The 7,763-nt window shown below is 44.8% G+C and overlaps 1 pseudogene; it reads right to left on the reverse strand.

Annotated features, from left to right (window-relative positions):
* Window positions 1–623: 623 nt before the first annotated feature.
* On the reverse strand, window positions 624–1,799 carry LOC102136926 (large ribosomal subunit protein eL30-like; annotated as a pseudogene).
* Between the last annotated feature and the right edge of the window lie 5,964 nt (window positions 1,800–7,763).

Below are 7,763 nucleotides of genomic sequence, written 5' to 3' on the forward strand. Positions count from 1 at the left end.
GGGAGGTGATTAGGATTAAATGAGGTCAGGAGGATGAGACCCTGGTCTGATGGACTTAGTGCCCATAGAAGAAGGGATACCAGAGAGCTTTCTCTCTCCCTTTCTCCAGCAGCCTGCACTAAAGAAAGCCCACAGGAGTAGGTGGAGGGGTAGCAGCCATCTGCAGACCAGAAAGGGGACCCTTGCCAGAATCCAGCCATGCTGGCACCTTGCTCTCAGCCTTCCAGCCTCCACAATGTAGGCCATCCAGTCTACAGGTTTTTATTTGGTTTTGTTTTGAAGACAGTCTCGTTCTGTCACCCAGGCTGGAGTGCAGCGGCGCGATCTCGGCTCACTGCAACCTCCACCTCCCAGGTTCAAGTAATTCTCCTGCCTCAGCCTCCTGAGTAGCTGGGATTACAGGCATGCGCCACCATGCCCGGCTAATCTTTTTGTATTTTTAGTAGAGAATGGGTTTCACCATGTTGGCCAGGCTGGTCTAGAACTCCTGACCTCGTGATCTGCCTGCCTCGGCCTCCCAAAGTACTAGGATTACAGGTGTGAGCCACTGTGCCCAGCCTCTTTTGTTTTTTTTAAAAAAAATAAGCTCTGGCAAGCTTTTTAAGAGAAAAATTTGGTGTGGTCTACCTTTCACCAGTCTGTTCTGGCACATTACTGATGATGCTATGATCACCCTGATCAATGGTGGCCAGTATGCCTACTCTGTAGTATTTTCCACATGCTGTGCCCAATTGGATGTTATTGCCACCATAGTGATGGACAAGTTTTGGCCAACATCATGTTGTTCTCTATTTTGGATTTCCTTGAAGTTGGGCAATTGTTAGCAGGCACAGCCAGTTTCACTTTGACTCATCTGATCATCTCTGGAATCTGCTTATACCCCCAGCACAGATTTTCCACTTTTCATGTGTTAGAGTCTAGAGTTGATGCATTCCAGTGAGTTTTTCTACAAAGCAAACATTAAACACAGACCTGAAGGCCTCTTTTGCCACCACCTCAAAACTATGTCCACGGTAAAGGGAATTTGAGGAGATATAAAATTAAAAACAAAAACGAAATAACTGGATCTAGCTTTCTGAACCTGAACCCATTAATAAAACCTCCCCAAGTCATTGAGAGGGCCTCTGGGGTCCCTTGGGGCCCTCCAAATGCCAGTGGTCATGCTGTCACCCCAGCAGGCTCGCATCTGCCCACCCCGGCCGAGACTCACCTCTCCACGTGAATCCCAGCCTACGGTATTTTGTTACTGCAGCCTGAGCTGACTAAAGCAGATAATATTACAAGTCTTTTGCTAAGTAACTTCTTCTCTTGTTTTACTTTCTAATTCCCAACAGGATAGTGCCCTCTCCTGGACAGCAAGTCGTACCCACCTTAGCATCCTTCCTGGGAACTGACACTCAAATAGGGATTCATCTCATTCAATCCAGTTCAGCATTTCAGAACAACTGAGGAAAGGCCTGTCTACATTTGTGAGAAAGTATGTTTCTGAATAGAATTCAAAAGATCTAGTTTTATATTTTTAAAATTGTATTCTAACTAAAATCACTTTCTAAACATATCATTTGAGACAACTCCTTTTGAGTCTTTAAGGTATAAATAGAAATTGTTGACTTAGTTGGATTTTAATGGGTTTTTCTTATTCTTGACAATACTTACGAGGGCTTTTCATGCCTCTGAAGTATTCTGAATCTCCAACCTGCCAGCGTGTTTACATTACTTCTTCCTAGTGTTGAATCAAGTTTAGCCTAAAGCTACCTCCTTACATATTTTATGATCAGCCTAAAGGTGTCTCTGCACATCGTGAATTATAACCTAAATGGAGGTATAAACAGACTGTAGCCTACTTTGTGCCAATCACTGAGTTTTGGCCAATCAAACGTGGCCATCTATTCAAAGTGTTCAAATAGGGCAAACTCCAAGCTGTAACCAATCCACCTGCTTGTTCCTCACTTCTGTTCTCGGTAAGTCACTTTCCTTTTTCTCTCCAAAAATCTTCTTCCACCAGGTGGCTGCGCCGGAGTCACTGAGTCTATTCTGGTTCCGGAGGCTGCCCGATTCGCGAATCGTTCTTTGCTCAATTAAAACTCTTTTAAATTTAATACGGCTGTTTTTCTTTTAACAACAGCAAGAACCACCCTTCCTTTATAATCAATCACAAATCAATTCATCCTTCATGTGATCCACTGTGATTTCTCAGGAAACTAAAACAGAATTAGTGAGGTTTAACAATATGTGTATTTTACAAAACAAGTGTTCTTCTCCAATCAGTTCACATCTGCAAAAGCTTTATCTTTTCTTAGCACGCTTACTACAACGTGGGAAAGAAAAACACCCCAAAAAAGTTGAGGGCTGGTTTCCCATTCCTCCCCTCCATCTGAGATGGGATGTTGACTCTGTCTCTGAAATTTATAGCAACGCAGCTCTAATAGCAGATAAGGAAAGACCTGGCTTCTTAGGAACTCACTGTATCTCCACTTAGAAATGTAGGTGGCCCAGAGATCACAGCAGTGATGAAAATAAGGGTGTGAGATTGTTAGACAGGATACCTAACTCAGTGGGGCTGCTGTGTCCTCATTGGGAAAAAGAATCACAATGCATTTCCTGTCCTCTAGTGGATGTTAGTTCGTTATCTACAGGAAGCACTCAGCAAAGCTTCTTAGATTATTGAAGCAGCAGCTGAAGAAGTCTCATAACTATACTCTGAACAGCACAGTCTATTAAGCCTGAGGCCTTCTGCCTGGTTGGGAGAACTCTTCCATTTCTCCTGCTTGATGACAGTGGCTGCTCCCTCCAGCAATTCTTTCCTGCCTCATCCTCTCCAACAGAGGCTCCCTACTACCCACAGACTGGTCTCAGGTGTGTTTGCGCCATAGACTGGCCCCACGTGTGTTTATGCCCACAATCCTCGTTCAAAAACATTCCACGGTACCTGAAGCATCCACACTATTAATTCCAAACATCTTCAATATGGTATTCAAAGCCCTTCACAATTTCACTGCTTCTAAATGTTCCAGCCTACTCTCTCATTACAACTTCCCAAGTTATGTGATTCATAACCACCGTGGGTCTGGATCGACCCTAGTGTCTCCTACCTTTGCTCAAGCTATTTTCCTTCCACACGGCCTCATTTTTTTACCAATTTGGCCAGTGCTGTGTTGAGCCATGTTGGAGTCCAGGAAAAAGGAAGGATGCACACCCCCACATGCACTTCTTATATTTGGAATCAAGTGTATTCATCTGTTCTCACACCGCTAATAAAGACATACCTGAGACTGGGTAATTTATAAAGGAAAGAGGATCAATGGACTCAGTTCCACACAGTTTGGGAGGCCTCACAAATTATGGCGGAAGGCAAATGAGGAGCAAAGCCACATCTTACACGGTGGCAGGCAAGTGAGAACTTATGCAGGAGAACTCTCATTTATAAAACTACCAGATCTCACGAGACTTATTCACTACCATGAGAACAGTACGGGAGAAACCACCCTGCTGTTTCAATTATCTCCACCTGGCCTTACCCTTGACATATGGGGATTATTACGATTCAAAGTGAAATTTGGGTGGGGACACAGCCAAACCATATCAAGTGTAAAAGCTAATAAAAGCTCTACAGTTTTTAAAAATGACTATATATAAAGCTCTAGGTTGCCCAATCTGCTCACAGGTGCTGACAACCCTTATAAAGGCTCCTGGTAGGGAACTAGGAACCAAGGGCTGATTAAAAAGAACAATTCCCTTGTACGAGAATTGTTTCAAAACATCCTGGACTTATTGAAATAATGGATGCTCTATTTACTCATGGGGTATTTTGCATTTATTTTGATTTTAAAATATTTCATTAACATGTTATTAATCTTGATTACTGAGGATTTTTTTAGCACTCCTGGACATGCGGTAGCCCGCTCAAGTGTCCCATTCATTTTACCCTAATCCCCACCTTCAATCTGGTAAAAGTCTGTGAGATCCCCATTTCAATTCCATTTCCTCGAATGAGCTTTACCAGAGCTCCTCAAATGAACTAGATCTCTCCCTATCTTCTACTTTCACAGCACACTGCTTGGGTCTCAGTCTTGGTCTTAACTACTCTGCCCTTTAACAGGTAATTTATGTAGGTCTTACTCTCTTACCAGCCTGAAGCTCCTGTAAAGCAGAATTCACACCTTTTCTTTTCTTCTCTTCTCTTTTTTTGAGATAGAGTCTTGCTCTGTCACCCAGGCTGGAGTGCAGTGACACAATCTCAGCTCACTGCAACCTCCACCTCCCGGGTTCAAATGATTCTCATGCCTCAGCCTCCCAAGTAGATGGGATTACAGGTGAGTATCACCACGCCCAGCTAATTTTTGAATTTTTAGTAGAGACAGGGATTCACCATGTTGTCCAGGCTGGTCTCAAACTCCTGGCCTCATGTGACCCGCCTGTCTCGACCTCCCAATGTGCTGGGATTACAGGAATGAGCCACCGCGCCCAGCCCCACATTTTTCATTTCTATATTCCTTGCTGTATTTAACACAGTGCTCTGCACATGTAATTTTTCAATGACAAATCTTGGCTTGATTAAATGACAACTCTAAGCCCCTTTCCTGGAATCTCACTCAGATGTTATTTACTGTAAAGCAGGACTTAATATAAGTTATTCTATTGCGACTGTGGAGAACTTCACTCCTGAAGCTCTAAGGATACGAGTTTCATCATACAGAGGCCAAGGCATAGTCCACTGAAACCTCCCTGATGATTTCCTAATCTCCTTCAGTGTCTCTTACAAATGGGCCTCCTCGCATTTTCCCTGATTAGATCAATGTGGGTTTCTCCCACAGTGAGGGCTGCCTAAATTCTTTCCTCTCCCTGCTGTAGGACTAGAACTAGACATTGGGTCAAATGCTCTGAATGTTTTTCATATTTATGTGTATACTTGACTGTTTTCCATCAATCTACCTCTCACTCTCCAGGCAAAGCTTCTCGAATGGGGGAGGCTGTTGCTCCCCCAGATTGCTGGGGAAGAAAGGGAGTTCCTGATCTTTCTTATAGGCTCGCTGAACTTCTGGTCTGGAGATTCACTATACTTCAGAAATGGCTCTGGAGAAGAGAATTCAGGATCCTCACGACCCAGTGGCCTCTGATGATAAAAGCCTTTGGGTCTACCGACATTTTTCCTAAGTAATCAAAGACATGTCTGCATGCATTTCCTGGCATACTTTTCCATACTCAAAGCAAGTTGCTATGTGTTAGTATTAAAGCAACTCCTAACAGTAAAAACGAATTTCTGCACGAAGAGAATGAATCAGCAGCTGAGAAAGTCAACGTGAAGAGGCCTCAGTAATATCTCTACCTCCTTGAAGGTTAAATATTCCTAAGACTCTAGGAGGAAAGAGGAGAGAACGTGGGCCCTGTTCTCTCCTCCAGGATGTAAGGTTTTTCCAGGCTACTTTGAGAAGTCTCAATTACTCCAGGCTATAGAAGAATAAAATCGGAGATGAGTTCCCTGAAGTCAAGGACACCGCCTTATCTAAGGGTGCTGGGAGCCCACGAACTTGCTGGGGACAGTTTGAAGGATCCTCTTAAGTTCTGAAACCAGGTTGCTGCTGCCTGCTACAGACCACCCACAGCCAATGTCCTTGTCTGAGTGACACAGCTTCCCAGTGACCACCGCCGATCCAGCCACCAAGTATGCAGCCCAACCTATGGAGCTGAGCCCAGAAGTGGCTCAAGAAAAACAAGCCACAACCCAGAACTGAAACACAACAGCATTTTCCCTGAACACCACACTTGCTCTATTCAACCTCCGCCGTGGCCAATTCAATAGATTCACAGAAAATATCGCCAGGATGCCTTGGTTCTCAACACCAAGTTTGGAAAGCTGGGTTTACACGCCCCAGCTGAGCAAGCCCGATCGGTGATTTTGTTGGGCTCATTCCTCGCTTGGCCTCTTCAAGCAGAGATAGGCCCTGCAAGAAGTCTCTCTAGGAATTGTTTTCTCAATATTCGCAAATCCACTTTTCCTATATCCTATCAGTGGGCATGGAGTGAGAGTGATACTGGCATGTGGAATTTCACAAGGCAGGATGTGCCAGCTTCAAGGCTACTGAGCTTTAGGTATACACTTGCTATGGTTTGGATTTGTGTCCCCACCTAAATCTCATGTAGAATTGTAATCCCCAAAGTTGGAAGAGGGGTCTGGTGGGAGATGATTGGATCATGGGGGCCGATTTCCCCTTTCCTGTTCTCATGATAGTGAGTGAGTTCTCATGAGATCTGGTTGTTTAAAAGTGTGTAGCACCTCCCCCTTCTCTCTTTTCCTCCTTCTCTGCCGTGTAAGACATGCCTGCGTCACCTTCACCTTCCACCATGATTGTAAGTTTCCTGAGGCCTCCCCAGCCATGCTTCCTGTATAGCCTACAATAGAGTGAGCCAATTCAACCTCTTTTCTTTATAAATTACCCAGTCTCAGGCATTTCTTTATAACAGTGCAAGAATGGACTAATACAACAACCCTGAAACATACGTGCCAGCCAGTATTCGCCCTGTCCTGTTCTCGACATGGTGACCTACCAGTATCACTCTTTCCAAGCCCATTTCCACTGCTCCTTCATGTTCTTCTTTGCCTTTTGAGTAAACAAGTCAAATCTATCCATTCATATCCCCATGTATTCACTTGCTTATCCAACATTTTCTGAGCACCTTCTGTGTCCAAGCCACTGGCCAGGTGCTATGGGGGCTGGGGATGCTCAGAGATGACTCTCAGAGCAGCAGAGAGCCCTGCTAACTCATCTCCCTCCCCATCTGCTTCCTGCATTACCAGCATTTTGGAAGCTCAGACCTCCCCATACCCTTAGCCCTAGCCACCATTACCCGGAAGAACCAAAATCAAATTCTTCAATAGGGAAAGATTTAGAGATCTTGTCCTCATAGAAAAGGTAAAAGCAATGTTCCTGAAATCAACAGTATGGTGTTTCAATTAGAAAAATAAAAGTTCAGGTTAGTCAAATATTGCTGGGTACCAGGAAATCTGTGCAGGCAGAGAAATTGTCTGTTGGGCCTGTGCCAAGATAATCTTCTGTCCAATCTTCTGGGAGGTCAGGGCGGGCCAATGCACTGACTCACCAGGGAGGGCTTTCTAAGAAAGAAGTCTGGCCAGGAATCTTCTAGTGGGAAATATGCTGTTTTTCTTGTGCCTGGTCTCCCTGACTCCCTCCTATACCTGTTGAATGAGGGAGTTCATCCACATGGTGTTTGAGAGCTCAAGTTGTCCAGCATTGTAGTAAACATCAGGCAAATAGCAGTAAACAGAGCCTCCCTGTCCCAGCTGGGAGGAGACCAGACATTGAAGAGCCACAGACACATAGAAAAACAAAAACAAGCACCGGGTGCAGTGGCTCATGCCTGTAATCCCAGCACTTTAGGGGGCCAAGGTGGGCGAATCACCTGAGGTCAGGAGTTCGAAAGCAGCCTGACCAACATGGTGAAACCCCAACTTTACTAAAACTATAAAAACTAGCCGGGCGTGGTGGCGGGAGCCTGTAATCCCGGCTACTCGAGAGGCTGAGGCAGGAGAATCTCTTGAGCCTGGGAGGCAGAAGTTGCAGTGAGCTGAGATCGCACCATTGCACTCCAGCCTGGGCGACAACAACAAAACTCTGTCTCAAAAAAACAAATAAACAACAACAACAACAAAAAGAAAAACAAGCAAACAAAAGCAGGGCTGCCCATAACCTCTGGAAAGAAAGAACTCTCGTGGTCAGTAATCTCCTCTTGGGCATGAGCGTGAA

The sequence above is a fragment of the Macaca fascicularis genome, chromosome 8, assembly GCF_037993035.2.
Source record: "Macaca fascicularis isolate 582-1 chromosome 8, T2T-MFA8v1.1".
Taxonomy (NCBI): domain Eukaryota; kingdom Metazoa; phylum Chordata; class Mammalia; order Primates; family Cercopithecidae; genus Macaca; species Macaca fascicularis.